Raw genomic sequence first — 20,467 nt, 5'->3', positions numbered from 1 at the left:
TTTAATGCCACAGCATATATATAAATTCTAATATTTGTACAGCACAGTAGCATAAGTTGGAGTTGTTTTGAAAATGCCTTGCAGGGCTTACTAAAATATTTATTATACCTTTTAAAATTTTATATAATTATAATTGTAAGGAAAAATACAAAGTATTAGATAAGACACTGTTAAATTTTTATAAGCCTAAATAAAACATTTTCAGAATTTTACCTGAGAAATTTGAGTTTGCTTTCATGAACATAACTATTTTAGTCAGATTTTTTGTTTGAAATGGCTACATATAAATCATTCTTGATTAAGATGTTTTAATAATGACCCCTTTAAATTCTTGGTGTTGAAACCCAATGAAAATATTGGCCCAAATAAATTACCAAAATATTTTTAAAACATTTTAAAAACAATTCAAACCATTGATATTATATTGAAAGTACCTAAAGCTCTTCCTTAATTTCACTAAAAAATGTAATTTGAAATTTCTTGTGGTAGGGCATGGTAGCTCTGTAACATGTCCACTTGGCTAGTTGGACTTTATCTCCCAGAAGCCCTTTCTCTATTATGTGTTTTCAGTAAGGATGGGCTTCAGGAGGCATTTATTTTTGCATGAGATTTGGAAGGTAGAACTGAAGCAGAAGCCATTCTGTTTTGTATGCTGGGAAGGTTGAAGTAGGTGCATTTTAAGGCTCACACACGTTGCTTTATCTGTTGGCTCATCTCATTTGCTTATGGCAGCATCTGGGCCTGGAACTGCTGCATCTTCCCGTGAATCTTCCTTTGGCTTCTCCAGTTCCTGAGCCAGTTGTGTGTTTATGTGTTTAGCTCTAGGACAAAGGGCATTAACATCTCCTGCAGGACATTCACTTCATCAAGGCTAGAGACAGCAAGAACTGACACTGATTCCAGGCTATCCTTGTAGGTTACATCTTAACCTTAATCTCTCCTATTTATATGCACCTTGCCTGAACTTGGGTTTCAAATCCAGCATTAGATGCAAAAATAAGAGCTTAAGAGAAACTGTTTCACCATGGCCAGGCACCATGGCTCACACCTGTAACCTCAGCACTTTGAGAGGCCAAAGCAGGTGGATCACATGAGGTCAGGAGTTCGAGACCAGCCTGGATAACATGGCGAAACCCTGTCTCTATTTTTGTGTGTGTGTGTGATTTATGGCAATGCTTGCCAGTTTTGATGGGGTTACGAACCCCATCTCTAATATAAATAAAAAAATTAGTCGGGCATGCTGGCAGGTGCCTATAGTCCCAGCTACTTGGGAGGCTGAGGCAGGAGAATCGCTTGAACCTGGGAGGCACAGGTTGCAGTGAGCCGAGATTGCATCACTGCACTCCAGTCTGGGCAACAAGAATGAAACTCTATCTCAAAAAAAAAAAAAGAAAGAGAAAGAAAAAGAAACTTTCATCAGCTCCCTCAGTTGCAAAAGGTCAAATCCTTGCCTATCTATCTGTCTATCAATCAATCACCTATATATCTATCTCTATCATTTATTAATCATCTATCTATTTTTTTTCTATCTAGCTGTATATTTGGATGTCTGGCTATCTTATCCCCTAAAAGTTCTGCTTCTGACTGAACCCTGACTCATACATAGGACAAATAAATTTCAAATCTAAATAAAAAATTACATACCAAGTATTTTGAAATTCTAGTGAAGTTTTACTGTGAAAAATCAACTGTTAACAGTTACCTCTAGCTTGCAGGCCATTCAAGTGTATATTAGTCACAAACAGACAAAAGCTTCAATGGTGGATTAAAGAAAACTGCAAATTCTTTGATATTTCTTTCATTTAGAGGTGAGGTCTGTTTTCCCTTTTCTTTAGTCTGGCCTGTGACTTCTTTGGCCAATTGAATAGGGAAGAGTGGTGTTTCCAGTCCTGTTCTTTAAAAGGACTTGGAAGCTTCTGCCTTGGCTTCTTGGTGTCTACGTGAATAAGAATGTTACTGTATAAGAATCTGACTACCTTGCTGGAGAGACCTTGTAGAGAAGACTTGACTTTACTTGCAGAGGTAGAGGGGCCCTGGTTAGTCCAGCCATCCAGCCACCCTGTCAAGGTAGTGTTCCCGGGTTTTGGGGTGCAGGGGAGAGCTTAGCTCCCCTGTGAGGGCATTTTTCCAGGCTCTTGGTCTCTCACTTACCCAAGAATGGGAGAGGGGACCATGTCGGGTGTGGTACACTCGTAAATACTGAACTCCAAAAAGTTTTTGCAGAAAGTGATTTATTTAGGCAGAGAAAGAGGAGAGAGAAAAAGCTTCCATGAAGAATGTGGAAGGGATCCCAAGTATGGAATCCCAAAGGATGTGGAAGAAGGGGACTTTTAACCTGAGAGGAATTCCCTCCCTCTCCAAGTCCCCTGGCCAATGAAAGGAATTCCTTTAAACTTCCACTGGAGTGATTGACTTTTGATATTTTTCCTGTGCCTGAGAAAATTAAAACAGAAACTGTTAAATCTCTCAGATGGAGAGGCATGGGAGGGGGACATGGCATGGGAAGTTCTTGCCCTTAAAACTATGCCCCTGTGGACCCAAAAAAGAACACATTCCCTCATTCCCCCTCCTGAACAGGAAAGTCCAACTTCTGCTGGAACATGGGCATCAATCGCTTTTTACTTCCTGCTGAAATGGGGCATAGAAGGGGCCCTGCAGTTGAGGTTTCCCCCAGATGGGAGCCTCTTAGGGGTGCAGGTTGATCCTGAGGCCCATGATAGAGCTGATGAGCGAAGGACATTCGGGGTTTCAGTGGCAGGATTATTTGTGACCTTATGGTTCTAGAAGAAACAAATGTGACAAGGTGGTTAGAGAGGAGAGGCCCAGAGGCCAACAAATATAGAATGGTTATAAACGAGCCTAGGAGAGAATAGAGCCAGGACACTCAGTTGTTAAACAAGCTACATGATGCTGTTTTTTGAAGGTCTTTAGCCCTGTGTTTGAGTGACTCCTGAGTTCTTTAACTATGTTTAAAACAACACAATTGGTTTACAAAGTGGCAGTATTTTCCTAGAAAAAGACGGGTTCCCTTCCCACTGTGAAAAGGATAATTGGAATTTGAGAGTTATTTTGGTCAGATCAACTTCTCCTCCCACTGCCTGTAGGGGGCAGAGTTGGGGCATCCTGGTAGTCTGAGATGGCCTGGCCATCTCGGACCTTCCTGGCTTCTGTTGGGGTACAGGGTCTGAGGAGCCCTGGTTGGCACTGGTGAAGGTAGTTGCCACAGGGAATCCCACATATGGAGGCAGTCCTGGGGAGGACTGAGTAGGCTATGGGGTACAGGCCTGACAGAGCTGCGACTTATTCCTTAAGGAAAAGAAAAGTTGCAAATAGGGGCCGTCAAACCATTTACCCTCACTTTACAATACAGGTCTAATTGTAGAATAGTGTCATAATCTGTACTTCCCTTTGGAGGCCAGGTTTTTCTGTTCGGCAGGGGGCAATTTGGCCACGCTGTTTGGCAGAGGAAAATGAGCACCACTTCTTCAAAGATTGTGTGTTCAATTGGTCCCAGTTCTCCAGGATACATTTTAATGGGGACTTAATCTTGGGAAGATTGGCATCCATCTGAAATCAAACACAAGGAATGCCAGTATCCCTGGTTACTTAATTGCAGCCACTCGACCTGAGGCATTCCTCAGGTAAGGTACTGGAAACTGGAGCATCCTCCAGTCAGTACCTCAAAGTTTCCTTGTGCCCAAGATGTGTGACTATTTTTTTCAGGGAGCCTCCCATGTGCTGGATTCCAATGACCACAATAGAGGCATGAAGGGCTGCTAGGTTGAGTGGTTCATACCAACGAGGCCAGTGGGGCTTAGGAGATGAGTACCAATATTCCCCAGCAGGTCCTCAGGACCCTGGCCTCCTCCCCCAACCCTTAGGGTTGTGAGGCCTGCCATTAACTATTTGGGCCCTGAACTGTCGTAGAGAGACAGCCAATCCTAAGCAAGACAAATTATACAGAAAACACAAAGTCCCGTAGCTTTCAACTTCTGAATTTCCCCAATTCAAGCCTGACTTCACCAAGGATTTGAGCCAGTAACTTTGCAGCTGCCAGCCCTACACCTTAACCCCTTCACCATTTGGCCACTTGCACTAAAGCAAGGCAGAAAGCTTTTCTTAAGCCTTATCTGAATGCGACTGCTGCACCCTGGGCAGTGTGGCTGCCTGAAAGCCGGGCGGCAGCCATTTTCTTCCTTCACTTGGTGCACTGAGAGGAAAAAACTGCTTGCTGCTGTGATTTAAAAAGCCGGGCGTGGGTCACACAAGCTGCCAGACTGGCTGTGAGTTCCCGGAATGGTGCCCTGCCCCCACAGCTTTCGGTCCACCATGTTGACCCTGCCAGAACCATGTGCACGCTTGGGCCACTCCCCAGGCCTCTGCCTCTCCAGCCACCGCCCACACAGGGACCAGGTGCTGGCAGGCGAATGCCCCGGGGGAGCCTTTTTACACTGCTATGTACTGGAGGGGAAGGCTTGCCCTGCCCCTTGCAGCGTCCTGTTCCACCATGAGACCATGTGCATAACCTGGGCCCGTTTCACTGCTGTCTCTGACTAGGGAATGCCAGAGAGTCTTGCTGGGCTGTCCTACAGGCCACCGTGCTCCCCAGTCCCCTGCAGGTTTGGGCTATACCTCACACCCTCCCTGCTGTTTTCCTCTGGCCTGCAGTGCCAGCAACAGGGGCCACGGGCACATGCCTGGGCCCAACCCCAGGGCTGAGCCATGGTTTCCCTGGGCTGGCAAGGAACGAAAGGCCCCAGGGGAGTGCTCACCTGCTCCGCCCCACAGGCTCCATTGGGTTTTTGGCCCAGAGGTAACAGCTAAAGGATAGAGAAGGAGCAGAAAACAGAAGACTGCGCCTCTTATTCTGGCTGGCCCGCACCTCTTAAACATGGGCTGGGCGGTGCCCCCGCAGCTGGGCATTGCCCCCGCAGCTGGGCATTGCTCCGATGTTCTTAAAAAGACAGAGTGGGGCCAGTTTTACTTACAATTTGAAGTCTTCTCCTGGCTGTACCCCACTCCTGGCTGGCTCACCACTAATGTTCCTGGGTTTTGGGGTTCAGGGGAGCACTTAGCTCCCCTGAGAGGATGTTTTTCCAGGCTCTTGGTCTCTCACTCACCCAAGAATGGAAGAGGGGACCACATTGGATGTGGTACACTTGTAAAGTAAATACCAGACCCCAAAAGTTTTTGCAGAAAGTGATTTATTTAGGCAGAGAAAGAGAAAAAGGAGAGAGAAAAAAATGAGAGGAAAAGCCTTCCATGAAAAGTGTGGAAGGGGACCCAAGTATGAAATCCAAACGGTTGTGGAAGAAGGGGACTTTTAACCTGGGAGGAATTCCCTCCCTCTCCAAGTCCCCAGGCCAATAAAAGGAATTCCTTTAAACTTCCACTGGAGTGATTGACTTTTAATTTTTTTTCCCACGCCCACAAAAATTAAAACAGAAACCGTTAAATCTCCCAGATGAAGAGACATGGGAGGGGGGCATGGCGCTGGAAAGTTCTTGCCCTTAAAACTATGCCCCCTTGTGAACCCAGAAAGAAAATACATTTCCTCAATAGCAGTTAAGTGAGAAAAGCTGTCTTGATTCCTCCAGCCCAGCCCAGCCACCAGCTGAATAATACCAAGTATATGTACTTCAAATGGAGCAAAAGAACTGCACAGTCAAGTCCTGCCCAATGTCCTGACTCAGAAGATAATAAGATACAATGAAATGATTGTTGTTTTAAGCCACTGTGTTTTGAGGTAGCTTATTACACAGCAATGGATAACAGAACAGTATTTAATATACATATGAAGACAGGTATTTGGGACAACTGCCTGGATTAGCACTTACCAGGAGTCCCCTTTCCCTATCTCTCCACCCCATGCTGCAGTTTGGGTTGCATTCCTTGCTCCTCAGTCACCTGGAGCACCCATTCTCCTGGAGCTCCATGAGCCCTTTGGACTCGGAGAGGAGGGGTTTGCCCTGCAGTGCCTGCTGAAGTAGATCTCCAGGTAGTAGAGCACCTTGGCCATGCATGGTGCATCTGGCAGAGCGGTGGGGGCTTCATTTTGCTCATTGCACTCAGCATCTCCAGGAACTCTGGGGCTCCCTGTCAAACCTTGCTCTGCTCCATCCTCCCCGCAAGGAGCCTTGGATAAGGCTTCTAACAGCCTGGAGGATCCGGGCAGCCAGGCCCTGCCAGACTGCCTTGGGGGCCAAGGGGATTAATATCTCACAGCACATCTGTAACTGATTCTTGGCATTCCAGGGAGTCTGGCACAACTGTGAGCAGCTCTGAATTAAATCAAGCTTCTTAATTTGTGTGGCTCAAATTTTTAAAAGTCTTACTAATTTCTTTTTTTGCTTGATTACCCCCTTTTTATCTTACATCTTTTATTATCTATTTAATTGTGTCCTTTTTTTGAAACCCTAACTTGGTCATGATTGTCGTGCTAATCAGCTGCCTTTGCTTTCAGATCCATTTCCTGCCTTTCTCTTGTTCTATTCTGTATTACAGCCAACCACATTTCCAGGTTCCCTTGTCCTCTGCTGTCTAGGTGAGGTTAGTCAGTGAAAAAGACATTGGTGGAAGTTTGGATGCGTCTTCTTCTAGCATCTCTGGTGGTGGCTGTGTCTCCTCCATGACTCCAGCTCCCACTGGGGGTCACTTACTTCATGGTTTTAGTGCTTGCCCAGTGGCCTGGCTTCTGGGTCTTGTTTCTGCAGCCCAGGGAGAGTAGCAGCAGCCTGCTGTTTTTAGTGTCTAGGTTGTCACTCTTTTCCATGTTTGACTTCTCTGTGCTTCCATGACCTGTGTAAGTCATTAAATTCCCTCTGTCAAAAAGACTTAGGTTCCTGTTTCATGACTGGATGCTGACTGAGAATATTATTACCCTTGTAACTATTATCATTGTTATTGTTTTTATTATTTTATACTGTCAATGCCTGCTCAAATTTACCCATGTGTTTTCAAATTAGTGTGATCACCTTGCATTTTGCATTTCATTTCTTTATTTTGGTTAATGTTTTCTTCATTTTTCAATATATCCTTAATATTTATTTCTATAAGGATCTGTGTTTTAGATAACTTACAGATTCAAAATTGTTAAATGCAGGTTTTTGTCATTTATTTCAGATCTTTATGAAAGAAGAAATGAGAAGATGAACAGTTAGAGGCCAGGACTACCTACCACAACTCAGGTCGACATTAATCTTATGGTTTAATTAATTCTATAAATTCTCTTTTCTGTACGAACACAAGGTTCCTCCCTCCCTGTACTCACACATCTACCTCTTCTAGAAGTTGCTTTGGGATCCACAAAGAAGTTGGGATGGTCCAGTACTCATAAGCCAACAAACTTTAAAGGAGAGTTGAATACATGTTTTCAAAACAAGAGGACTGAAACGAGTTGAAATAGACATACAGAGATTCAAGTGTCCATTTTAAAAGGAGGAGATTCCTTGAAGAAGTAGGGAAATATGAGGTTGAAAGACTCTGAAGAAGTTATGATAGCTGTTAAAGGGAGTAGAACATTGAAACATTTTTGTCTGTTCCATCTTAATTTTTAAAAATGATCGCATAGAGTTTGGCCAATTATGGAGGGGCTGATTATATCATTATCAATGAGCAGTAAACTTTCTTGGTCTTTTATTTGGAAAATGTATTTATTTTACTTTCAGTTTTGAATGAGACTTAGCTGGTGCAATGGACTAAATTGTGTTCCTCCAGAATTCTTATGTTGAAGCTCTTATGCCCAATGTGACTGTATTTGGAGACTGGGCCTTTAAAGAGGTAATTAAGGTTATATAAGGTCATAAGGATGAGGCTTAGCCCAATATCACTGTTCTTATGAGAAGAGACACCCGGGATACATTTGCATACAGAAGAGGTCACAGGAAGACACTGCAAGAAGAACCGGAAGGCTCTGCAAGCCAAGGAGAAACCAAACCTACTGACACTTTGATCTTTGACTTCTGGGCTCCATAACTGTGAAAAATAAGTTTCTGTTGTTTAAGCCACCTAGTTTGAGGTATTTTGTTATGGCAGCCCTAGAAAACTAAATACAACTGGGTATAAAATTCTAGGTTGATGATTTGTGCTTTTATAGTATTTTGAGAGGTGTGTCTTTGAAGCTCTGCAGTTGCATTACATTGTGTCTTGCTTTGGATTCGTTTCATTCAAGCTTTCTTTATCCTTCCTGGAATTCATTATGATTTTTGAATTTCAAGATTCAACCATTTTCTCTTCACGTATTGCCCCTGTCTTATTTTCCTCTATTTCACATTCTTGTAATTAAATCCATTGGTTCCCCTCATTCCATCTTCCATCTCCCTTAATCTTGCATATTTTCCAGATCTTTATATCTCTGTGCCTTTTGAGTAATGTCCTAAAATCTGTTTTCCAGTTTATAAATTCTCTACATTTATCAAATCTGCTATTTAACCTACTTAAGATTTTAATTTCCTTGACATATACCTATGTGAATAAGAGGGTTTTTACCTAGACCACCCTTTCATGTAGAATATGGGATTTGAAGGCTCCTAGTTTCTATGCAAAGTTCTCAGTTCCAATTTCTTGCCCACTTGGGCCCAATGCTTATCTCATGTTTCCACATGAGCATGAAATCCCAAGCCCTTGGGTGAAGAGAATTAATAATCACTGGCTAGGCACAGTGGCTCACACCTGTAATCCCAGCACTTTGGGAGGCTGAGGTGGGTGGATCAGGAGGGCAGGAGTTTGAGACCAAACTAGTCAATATGGTGAAGCCCCATCTCTACTAAAAGTACAAAAAAAAAAAAATTTGCTGAGCATGGTGGCATGTGCCTGTAGTCCCAGCTACTTGGGAGGCTGAGGCAAGATAATTGCTTAAACCTGGGAGGCGGAGGTTGCAGTGAGCCAAGATCATGCCATTGCACTCCAGCCTGGGTGACAGAGTGAGACTCCATCTCAAAAAATAATAATAAATTATAATTATCCCCTTCCACCTCTGTAGCACAGCTACATCATAAGCTGACACCTTGAAACTTTGTTCTGTTTTCAATTATATCTTGGTTTCTAATGCCTGGGTATTTTTCTTTCTTGAGGGCTTAAGCATGAATATAAAACACCTTAAATGTTATATTTTATTCAGTATTTCTAGCTTTTTAGTGGTGAGATTTATCTTACTCTCCCATATTATTAAAACAGAAAGTCTTGAATAATATTTTAATAGTGAGAAAAAAAGCCTCACTATTAGTTTTAGAAAAAGAGAGACAATCTGTGTTGTTCTGGAACCAAGACAAAGGTCTAGAAAATTCTCTCTTGATCCTTAAGGAGCATAGAAAAACTTACCTTACATAGCCAGGTAAGTTGGCTATGTTCACATTTAGGAGTATGATGGCCAGTGAATCTAAAACCTATCCTATATCTACATCTTGGTGGCCACAGTAATCTGACATCAGACAGCAAGAGCAGTTACTGAGTTCACTGGAGATTCTTGTTTGAAGTCAGAGCAAGTATTAGAAATTTGAGTTCTAGTCATGGCTCTAGATAGATTCAAAAGGCCAGGGCCCAATCAATTTATACACACATTAACTTATAATCTTAATTAATTAGATTTTATTAATACAAGAATCAAATAATTGTCCAGCACCTACTAAGCCAAATCCTAGAGATATGGAAAAGCAGATAAAAGTTACTGCTCTCAAAGAACACAGTTCAGTAATAAAAGACTGACTTGGAATCATCTATCATATAAATTTCGATGGATTATTATTGAGGTCCAAAGGATGGAGTGGTCAGTTGAATCTTCCTGGGTGAACTATAATCAGAAAGTTCCAGGAGTAGTAAATGAGAGTATTAGAGGCCTTAGATCTTGCAATCAGATTTATAGAAGGATATTTAAGGTGTGCAGGCTCCTCCATGACTAGCCCCAATGCCTTGGGTGAAATGGATACAAAGGTACAGATTTCTTGCATCCTTTCCAGGACATCAGGAGGCTTAGAGCAATATCTGCAAAATGTTGGTGATTACTGAAATGCAGCCTACAGCATCCACGGGGTCTTGCCCTTCTTCAGCCATTCAGTAAATAGCACTCAGTGGAGATTCTGGCTGAGGATACTTGTTTTCAAAACAACAGCCCTGAGCCAACCTTCTTAAGTAGTTCCATATGTTTTCATGGAGAGTTTATGGATTGTGGCCTTCGGAATTCTTTTGTTTATCACTGGGAATTCAAGTCCTGAAAGCTGCTAACTAACCATGAGGTCTGCTGGTTATACAAGCTGTTGGACCTCTTAAGGACTTTGACATAAGGACCACTTTCTGTGAAATAAGAATTAGTGGTTTAAAAAGAGTGCACTTAACAGTCTCCTGTAAGTATCAGTTTCTGTATGTCATTACTAGCCAGGCTTTTTTTTTAAACTGGACTATGCTGCCTTGTATGTACACTTAAATGAGGCCCTTAAGGGGAAATCTGAGCAATGTCTTCAAACAGAGACATAATCAGAAGGATCTTTTTTTAAAAAAATGAACCACTATCTTCAGCACACCTAAAACCAAGACAGAAAGGTAGATACTTCCCCACCTGGGCCCCAAAGCAGGGCCCTTCAAAACACTGAAGGTCCAGCATTCCCCTGGGCCTTCTCTGTCCTCCCCACCCCCATCAATACCCAGCTTGCAGTGATATTCTTTTACCCTTTACTAATCTAATGCCAAACATATGTAGGATCTATCCTGTTTCCAGGAAAGAGGTTTCCATGAATTGCCTCATCAGCCTTACTAATAGCTACAATTTATGGAGCACTTTGTGCCTGCCCAGCACTCGGTTCCTTTTATACTTGATCTCTTTTCATCCTTTCTTCACAGTAGCCCCATGAGATGGGTGCTATAATTATTTCTCATCTTACAGATAAGGAAACCAAAGCTCAGAGAGTCTGAGCAAGTTGCTTAAAGTTACTCTTAACAGCTATATTAATCTACTGCTTATAATTCAACTACCTGTGTCTGAAGCTATGTGAACTCAGGTTGCCTGACTCAAGGCTCTTAGCCAACGTGCTAGCCTCCCTCCCACTCTCATGGGAAAGATCTACATGTTTCATACGAGATCTTGCTTGATCTCTAAGGCCCTTTTCCAGCTTGAAAGTACAATGGTTCTTCTCCAGTGTCAGTTGTGTTGCTGTTCATGCTGTTTTCATGTAAAACAATATGAGAAAGAGGCTGATAATCTCCCTTTGTGAAACAGTTCTTCACACATTTAAAGTCATCTATGGCTGATCATAGATGCTTCTCCGGAGAGTGAACAGTCATGGCTGGTGCAGAAGGGTAACACTCTGGAAAGGCGGATGTGAGACCTGGCAGCTCTGCCTGGGTACACATAGCTTAGGGCTGACACATGAGTCAGCAGAAGTGAGTAGACAATACTGTGTTGAGTTTTAACATGATGAGTCAGCCTTGCTATCTGGCCAGCTTCAGTGCAGCCCCCTGAAGTTTTAACAGAATATTAATTGCCCTTTCACTTCCTGTTCCACACAGCTGGGTGGGATTGCTACCAGCCACACTATTTAGAAGTTACACATTTTAGCTCAGCCTAGAAAGGTTTCCTGTGGTGGGTGAAATGACAACATGCACAAAGGTCAAACTCCAGATGTGGGAATCTGACCTTTTCTCCTCTTGGGGAAAACATTGCCTCATTATAATCTCAAAAGATTTTTGGTACAGGTTTAAGACTAGAGTCTACTGAAAGATCCAAACTCCTCTAACATAGAGGATGCCAGCCTGTTGCATGTAAATTTATCCAAGGCTTTGAGACCACCTACAAAATTCCTGAGCCAAGGGACCAGAGGAAGGAGGCAAATGTTTAGGCATATCTGAAGGAGGGAGCTAGACCTAGAAGTTGCTGCTTGCTCCCAGAAGTTGGAAGGCATTTCAAGATGAGGAATGAGTTGTTTCTGGATTTATGCCTTCACTGGCTAGAAATGCCAGCGGGTGGTGGGAAGAGTACATGGCAGGATGATGAGGTGTTTCCCATTCATTCATTCATTTAGTCATCTGTTTATTCATTTTACAAAAATTCTTATCAGATTTGCAAAATTCACTCACAGTACACTCAGAGATGATGAGAAAATGTAACTTAATTTTTTGTATTAGCTAGTGGAATAGTTGCTTCAGATTTCCACCACTGGACCCCAGAGTGGCAATTAACTTTTAGCCCAATCTGGTAAACTTAGTTCCAAGGTAATTATCTAGGTTGAGCTAAAAGTTTTCTTTCATCTTTCAGGTTTCCTCTCCATGCCTCTGCCCCTATGCAAGTTGACCTCTGAGTATGCAGCTGGTAAGAGATGGAAACCCTTGTTCATAAGCTTTCTGGTGCTGTTGGCAGGATGAAGGGATTCTGGATCCTCACGGGGGTCACTGCAGCAGAGCAGCTGGTGTTGTCTGCTCCCTAGACAGGAACACACTGAAGAATTTGACATTCTTTGATATGCTGGCATTCACTGGTACAGCTCATTATCCCAGCCATCAGTCCAGGCCATCAGGTCCTTGCCCATGGTGGGAAGGTGGAGGAGGAAGCTGGCTTTGTTCTGACCTCGGGCTTCTGCTATTCCACCAGTACTTTCTGTGGGGGAAGTGGGGAAAGAAATGGCTGCTCAGATGAGAAGATGTGTCAGTAAACTTTTGCTACAGCGATGCTGCAAAACAAGCCACCAGTGACCTTCAGTGGCACATAGCAATAAATGTTTATTTAGCTCAGGGATTTACAATCTTTTTTTTTAATGGCCAAATAGTAAATATTTTAGGTATTTCAGCATACAGTCTCTGAACTCTGGCCTTATGGCTCAAAAGAAACCTTAGATGCTATGCAAATGGAGGAGCATGACTGTGTTCCAATAAAACTTTATTTATGGACACTAAAATTTGTATTTCATGGAATTTTTGTGTGTTAAGAAATATTATTCTTTTGATTTTTTTCAACCATGAAGTCGAATGGTCTGTGAGTATTTTTCATAAGTCATACAAAAACAGATGGCGGGCCAGACTTGGCCTGTGGCCATAGTTGGCTGAACCTTGATTGAGCTCATGAATCTGCTCTGGGTTAGGCTCGGCTGCTCTGTGCTGCACTCATCTGCAGTCAGCTGTGAGTTCGCTAGGCAGCTCCGCTGATGGTGCCAGGGCTCATTCACATGTATGGGGATTGTTTGCCATTGGCTGATCCACAGTAACCTTGGCTGGGATGGCTGTGGCACATTGGCTCTGCCCAGTGAGTAGCCAGCAGATCATCCTGAGCATGCCCTCTTAGCAGTGGTGGAGACACATGAGTCTAAGTGGAAATGTGCAAGCGCTTTCAGAAACCTCTGCTTGAAGTATGTTCGCCAACATCCCACGAGACAAAATGAGTCACTAGGCTAAAGCCACAGTCAGGTGATTTGGGGCAGAATGCCCCTCCCAGAGTGAGAGGCACTGCTAAGGTAAATGGCAAAAGTGATGGATGTGCTGGAGCCATTAAGACACTCAACCTACCAAGGGACCTCAACTGGGGATAATTTTTGTTGTTTGTTTGAGATAGGGTCTCATTCTGTCACCCAGGCTGGACTGCAGTGGTATGAACATGACTCACTGCAGCCTCAACCTCCCAGGCTTGAGTGATCCTTCTGCCTCAGCCTCCCAAAGTTCTGGGATTACCAACATGAGCCACCATACCCAGCCAGTTATTTTATATTGCACTTTTTATTTTCTTAGAAATGGGTCTTTACTCTGTCACCTGGACAGGAGTGCAGTGGCACCATTTTAGCTCACTGCAGCCTCAAAATTCAGGACTCAAGTAATCCTCCTGCCTCAGCCTCCTTAGCAGCTGGGACTACAGGCATGCACTTCCACACCCAGCTCAGTTTTTAAATGTTTTGTAGAGTCAGGGGTCTCACTGTTTGCCCAGGCTGGTCTCAAACTTTTGGCCTCAAGTGATTCTTCCACCTCCCACAGTGCTAGGATTACAGATGTTAGCCACTTGCCCAGCTGAGAATTTAAAAAATATTCTACTTGTGATCCTTTCTTTCAGTGTGATGTTAGACCAGCCGGGGTATGATGGTGAAACATGTAAGTGAGGGACACAGATGTGGTGAAACAAATAAGTGTGATCAGAGAAAGGAGAGTGTGTGTGCGAAGGCACAGAGGCAAGAAAGAGCTTCTCTTTGGTAAGGCAGTGCTAGGTGGAGTTAGTATATAGTTGGAGAGGAGAGTGGGGAAGAGCGGGACTTCAAAGTAGATCTGATAAAACTTGGTAATGTTTTGTATGCTGTGGTCTAGGTTGTGTCCAAAGAAGCAGCCATTTGAGAGTGAGCAAAAATGAGGATCCTGGTTTAACCTTTTTGGCAGTAGTGTGGCCCTGTGGCAAGGATGTGCAAAGCACTGGTCTGCCCGCCTCCTTTCCCTGTTCGGTGAAGGAAAGGGTAAGGAAGAGCACTCAGAGTGCACAGATGGATTCTCAATTCAGTGTGAGACAGGATTTTAGATGCCGTTTCCTGTCATAGTGGTTTTAGAGCAAAGAATCAGGGACTCTGCTAGTTTCTGGTATAAAATGAGAGCAGCCATATACTTCCTATGCCCTTGAATCACGATCAGACAATTCCAGGAAAGAGCTAAGCTTTAACCTTTGACCTCTAGGGGTAAAGTCTTTCTTTCCTTTCTCCCTCCCTCTCTTCCTCTCTACCCCCTCTCTTTTGTTTATGTTTTGAGCTGAGTAAGAGGGGAAATTGGGGCCTGATATATTACAGACTCCAACGAGAGTCCTTGGCATCATGGAAAATTCCTTGACTTGTTTTTGCAAAGGTTGGCTGCACCCTGAGATTCCACTGTTACAAAGTGGAATCATGTATATGACATAGGTTTTGCATTAGGACTCAGGGGGATTTTCCTTATGAAACAAAATGTGCAATCTGCTTAGTTTCCCGGTGGCAAAGCAGAAAACTAGATCTATTTGTTATAGAACTTTATGCTTCAGTTTTTCCCTCACAATTACAGATGTGCCTTTGAAACTCACTGCAGTAAATTCAGTGAGACCTTACAATTTAAAATGAATATAAAATATATTTAGAACGAAGCATCATAGATTTAAGAATATTTTAAAAGTACACACACACACAAAAAGCTCAATGTGTGTGTTACCTAAATGTTAATGGGTTTCCCTTTTCCTTATCTCCTAAGTCCTGCTGTCCAAGATTCCTTGATTCTTTGCCTGGAATCAATGATGTCATTCAGAGGGAATGTTTGGAGGCCCTCTCCTAGCTCACCCCCACATTTCAGATGGCATTAGTATCACTGGGAAAGCAGACTTGAAACCACGTTTAAGAAGAATGATGATTTGCATTTTGCTTTTGTAGTTTGCTGTTTTCCCCTCTAGATTATCTAGTTTAAAAAGGAACTTTCATCATCCTTGAAGTTCTATGTTGATCAGATGTTTTGTCCCTATTATTTCCTCTTTGTTCATATTACATCAATAGAGAGTCGAGAATAGATCTGAAAGAAGTCAGGTTATGAGCTAACAGGGTTCTGGGGAGCGATACGTTAACTCTAGAGCTGACCAGTTCTGTGGAAGATGCTATTGATGCTGAGTGCATCTGCCTAGGTGGTCTCATCCAGAGCTTTCAATGCTGACTCCTCAGTCGCTATTTCTTCTTAGGCCTTAGATCTGTATATTTTAACCACTGGTTGACCTCTTGAGACTGTGCATATCTAAGAGTCAACTTCAAACTCTTTGTGGCTAAAAGAGGTTCTGCACTCACCTCACCCCATACAACTGCTTCTCTCTCTGCCCTCCCCAGATTAGTAAATAGCACCATCCGTTCAGCTGCTTACTGGAAATCCTGGGAGTCACCTTCATCCCTTCCTTTATTTCATACCTCACCTGCAATCCATCAGCAGGTCCTGCAGCTGCACATGGTATCCCAAGCTGATGACTTCTCAGCACCTCCTGGCTGCAGCCCGACTGAGCCATGTAGCATTCTTCTCACTGGCCTCTCTGCTTCCCCCAATCTTCGGACCGCAGCTAGAAACATTTTTTTCAATGAGTGAAGATCAACCTACTCCCCTGCTTCAGCTCCTTTTATGTTTTCTTTTTTTCACTTAAAATAGAATGCAAGCTTCTTACCCAGGGCTGCAAGGCCACACAACTTAAACTTCCTCCCATTCCCTGCTGAGCCTCTATCTCTACCTACACTCTCTGTCCCTTGACCTTCCAAATGTACCCCCGTATCGGGGCATTTGCTCTTGCTGCTTGGAATGCTCTTTGAGAAGGTCTTTGCCTTTTTTCTTAGCATTCAGGTGCCAAATCAAATATCAGATCCTCAAAGAGTCCTTCTCAGACTATCCTAGCAGGAGTGATAATATTGTCCCTCCTCCATCACTCTGTTTTTTTTTTTTTTTTTTTTTTGAGACAGATTCTCACTCCATCACCCTGGCTGGAGTGCAGTGGGGTGATCTTGGCTCACTGCAACCTCCGCCTCCAGGGTTCAAGTGATTCTCCTACCTTAGCCTCCCAAGTAGCTGAGATTACAGGCACACACCACTGTGCCTGGCTGATTTTTGTATTTTTGGTAGAGACAGGGTTTCATCATGTTGGCCAGGCTGTTCTCAAACTCCTGACCTCAAGTGATCTGCCCACCTCCACCTCCCAAAGTGCTGGGACTGCAGGTATGAGCCTTTGTGCCTGTCATCTGTCTGTCTTAATGATCATTTTATTTTCTTCTTCACACTTAAAATTATCCAAAATATTTACATATTTATTGTCTGTCTTCTCTACTAGAATGGAAACTTCTTGCAGACATGGATTTTTGTCTTGCTCATTGTGATGTGCCTCACAGCTAGACAGTGCTTAGTACAACACAGGCACTCAATAAATGTTTGCTGAATTAAAAACACCAATAAGGTAGGATTTACCTTGATGACCTGGTTTTTTAAAAGCCTATGATGAATGTGGAATTCTACCAGGTTCAGCTATGCTTCTTCCATTTCTAGCTCACGAGAGCCAGGCCCATGTTGCCAAGCCCTGGTTCCTTCTGATCCATGCTCTCATCATCCCCTCTGGGTCAGCACTTCCTCCACCAAATACTTGTCCAGCTCCTATGATATGACAGTCATTGTTCTGAGCCTCGGGAGACAGAACTGAATAAAACACACATGAGCATCTGCTTTCATAGAGCTTATATTCTGTGTATCGGCACAAATGTACCTTTGTACCACACAAATGTGATAGAATCAGCTCTGCATCAGGGTGGGCCTTGATGGGAATTGGTTCAGACAGTTTCCCCTATTTGTCAGAAATGTAAGGGGTTCCTCAACTGGTGTGCTTGGTTGTCCCATAAAAGAAAAGTGAGGCAGAGCCTGGCCTAGGATAATGCCAGGACAGCCTTAAGAATGGAGTACAGATAGCAAAGAAATGGAATCAACTGAGGTGTGAATCAGTTAGGGTCAGGCGAGGTGGCTCATACCTGTATTTCCAGCACTTTGGGAGGCTGAGGCAGAGGGATCACAAGGTCAGGAGTTCAAGACCAGCTTGACTAATATGGTGAAACTTCATCTCTACTAAAAATACAAAACTTAGCTGGGCATGGTGGTATGTGCCTGTAGTCCTAGCTAGTCAGGAGACTGAGACGAGAATCGCTTGAACCCAGGAGGCAGGTGTTGCAGTGAGCCGAGATCATGCCACTGCACTCCAGCCTGGGAGACAGAGCAAGACTCCATCTCAAACACACACACATACACACACACACGCACACACACACACACACAAACTGAATTAGATAAAGAAAATGTGGTATATATATGCCATAGAATACTGCACAGCCATAAAAAAGAATGAAATCATGTTCTTTGCAGCAACATGGATGGAGCTGGAGCCCGTTATTCTAAGCCAATTAGTGCATGAATAGAAAACCAAATAATATATGTTCTCACTTATAAGTGGGAGCTAAACATGAATACACATAGAGATGGGAACAGTAGACACTGGAGAATGATAGATGAGCGTGGGAGGGAGGAGGACATGGCTGAACAGTATAGTGCTGGGTACTGTGCTCACTACTTGGGTGCTGGCTTATTTGTACCCAAACTCAGCATCATGCAATATACCCATGTAACATACCCCTTAATCTATAATAAAAGTTGAAAATGTTTTTTATTTTTTTTTATTGCATTTTAGGTTTTGGGGTACATGTGCAGAACATGCAAGATAGTTGCATAGGTACATACATGGCAGTGTGTTTTTCTGCCTTCTTCCCCTTCACCCACATTTGGCATTTCTCCCCAGGCTATCCCTCCCCAGCTCCCCCCCACGCTGTCCCTCCCCTATTCCCCCCAGTAGACCCCAGTGATTGGTACTCCCTTCCCTGTGTCCATGTGTTCTCATTTTTCATCACCCACCTATGAGTGAGAATATGCAGTATTTCATTTTCTGTTCTTGTGTCAATTTGCTGAGAATGATGTTCTCCAGATTCATCCATGTCCCTACAAATGACATGAACTCATCATTTTTGATTGCTGCATAATATTCCATGGTGTATATGTGCCACATTTTCCCAATCCAGTCTATCATGGATGGGCATTTGGGTTGGTTCCAGGTCTTTGCTATTGTAAAGAGTGCTGCAATGAACATTCGTGTGCACGTGTCCTTATAGTAGAACGATTTATAGTCCTTTGGATATATACCCAGTAATGGGATTGCTGGGTCAAATGGAATTTCTATTTCTAGGTCCTTGAGGAATCGCCACACTGTCTTCCACAATGGTTGAACTAATTTACACTCCCACCAACAGTGTAAAAGTGTTCCTATTTCTCCACATCCTCTCCAGCATCTGTTGTCTCCAGATTTTTTAATGATCGCCATTCTAACTGGCGTGAGATGGTATCTCAATTTGGTTTTGATTTGCATCTCTCTGATGACCAGTGGTGATGAGCATTTTTTCATATGTTTGTTGGCCTCATGTATGTCTTCTTTTGTAAAGTGTCTGTTCATATCCTTTGCCCATTTTTGAATGGGCGTGTTTTTTTCCTGTAAATCTGTTTGAGTTCTTTGTAAATTCTGGATATCAGCCCTTTGTCGGATGGGTAGACTGCAAAAATGTTTTCCCATTCTGTTGGTTGCCGATTCACTCTAGTGACTGTTTCTTTTGCCGTGCAGAAGCTGTGGAGTTTGATTAGGTCCCATTTGTCTATTTTGACTTTTGTTGCCAATGCTTTTGGTGTTTTGTTCATGAAGTCCTTGCCTACTCCTATGTCCTGGATGGTTTTGCCTAGATTTCCTTCTAGGGTTTTTATGGTGCCAGGTCTTATGTTTAAGTCTTTAATCCATCTGGAGTTCATTTTAGTGTAAGGTGTCAGGAAGGGGTCCAGTTTCTGCTTTCTGCACATGGCTAGCCAGTTTTCCCAACACCCTTTATTAAACAGGGAATCCTTTCCTCATTGCTTGTTTTTGTCAGGTTTATCAAAGATTGTATTGTTATAGATATGCTGTGTTGCCTCCGATGCCTCTGTTCTGTTCCATTGGTCTATATCTCTGTTTTGGTACCAGTACCATGCTGTTTTGATTACTGTAGCCTTGTAGTATAGTTTGAAATCCAGTAGTGTGATGCCCCCCACTGTGTTCTTTTTGCTTAGAATTTACTTGGCTATGTGGGCTCTCTTTTGGTTCCATATGAAGTTCATGGTGGTTTTTTCCAGTTCTGTGAAGAAAGTCAATGGTAGCTTGATGGGGATAGCGTTGATTCTGTAAATTACTCTGGGCAGTATAGACATTTTCATGATATTAATTCTTCCTAACCATGAACATGGAATGTTTCTCTATCTGTTTGTGCCCTCTCTTATTTCGTTGAGCAGTGGTTTGTAGTTTTCATTAAAGAGGTCCCTTACGTTCCTTGTGAGTTGTATTCCTAGGTATTTTATTCTCTTTGTAGCAATTGTGAATGGCAGTTTGTTCTTGATTTGGCTCTCTTTAAGTCTGTTATTGGTGTAGAGGAAGGCTTGTGATTTTTGCACATTGATTTTATATCCTGAGACTTTGCTGAAGTTGCTTATCAGTTTCAGGAGTTTTTGGGCTGAGGCGATGGGGTCTTCTAGGTATACTATCATGTCATCTGCAAATAGTGACAATTTGGCTTCCACCTTTCCTATTTGAATACGCTTTATTTCTTTTTCTTGCCTGATTGCTCTGGCTAGAACCTCCAGTACTATATTGAATAGGAGTGGTGAGAGAGGGCATCCTTGTCTAGTGCCGGATTTCAAAGGGAATACTTCCAGTTTTTGCCCATTCAGTATGATATTGACTGTTGGTTTGTCATAAATAGCTTTTATTACTTTGAGATACGTTCCACCAATACCGAGTTTATTGAGGATTTTTAGCATAAAGGGCTGTTGAATTTTGTCAAATGCCTTCTCTGCATCAATTGAGATAATCATGTGGTTTTTGTTTTTGGTTCTGTTTATGTGGTGAATTACGTTTATAGACTTGCATATGTTG

The 20,467-nt window shown here is 42.9% G+C and overlaps 1 protein-coding gene across 6 annotated transcripts in view; it reads left to right on the top strand.

Moving 5' to 3' along the window:
• Positions 1–12,878, top strand: part of LOC144581750 (uncharacterized) — a 259,124-nt gene extending 246,246 nt beyond the window's left edge. For all 6 annotated transcript variants that reach the window (XR_013532902.1, XR_013532901.1, XR_013532896.1 and 3 more), the window contains 2 exons: positions 7,123–7,187; positions 12,242–12,878. The gene's annotated coding sequence lies outside the window, so the exon portion shown is untranslated. The remainder of the gene's footprint in view (positions 1–7,122; positions 7,188–12,241) is intronic.
• The last annotated feature ends 7,589 nt before the right edge of the window (positions 12,879–20,467 follow it).

The sequence above is a fragment of the Callithrix jacchus genome, chromosome 3 (genome assembly GCF_049354715.1).
Source record: "Callithrix jacchus isolate 240 chromosome 3, calJac240_pri, whole genome shotgun sequence".
NCBI lineage: Eukaryota > Metazoa > Chordata > Mammalia > Primates > Cebidae > Callithrix > Callithrix jacchus.
Note: the sequence above shows the minus strand (reverse complement) of the source record. Positions and strands in the feature narration are given on the sequence as shown.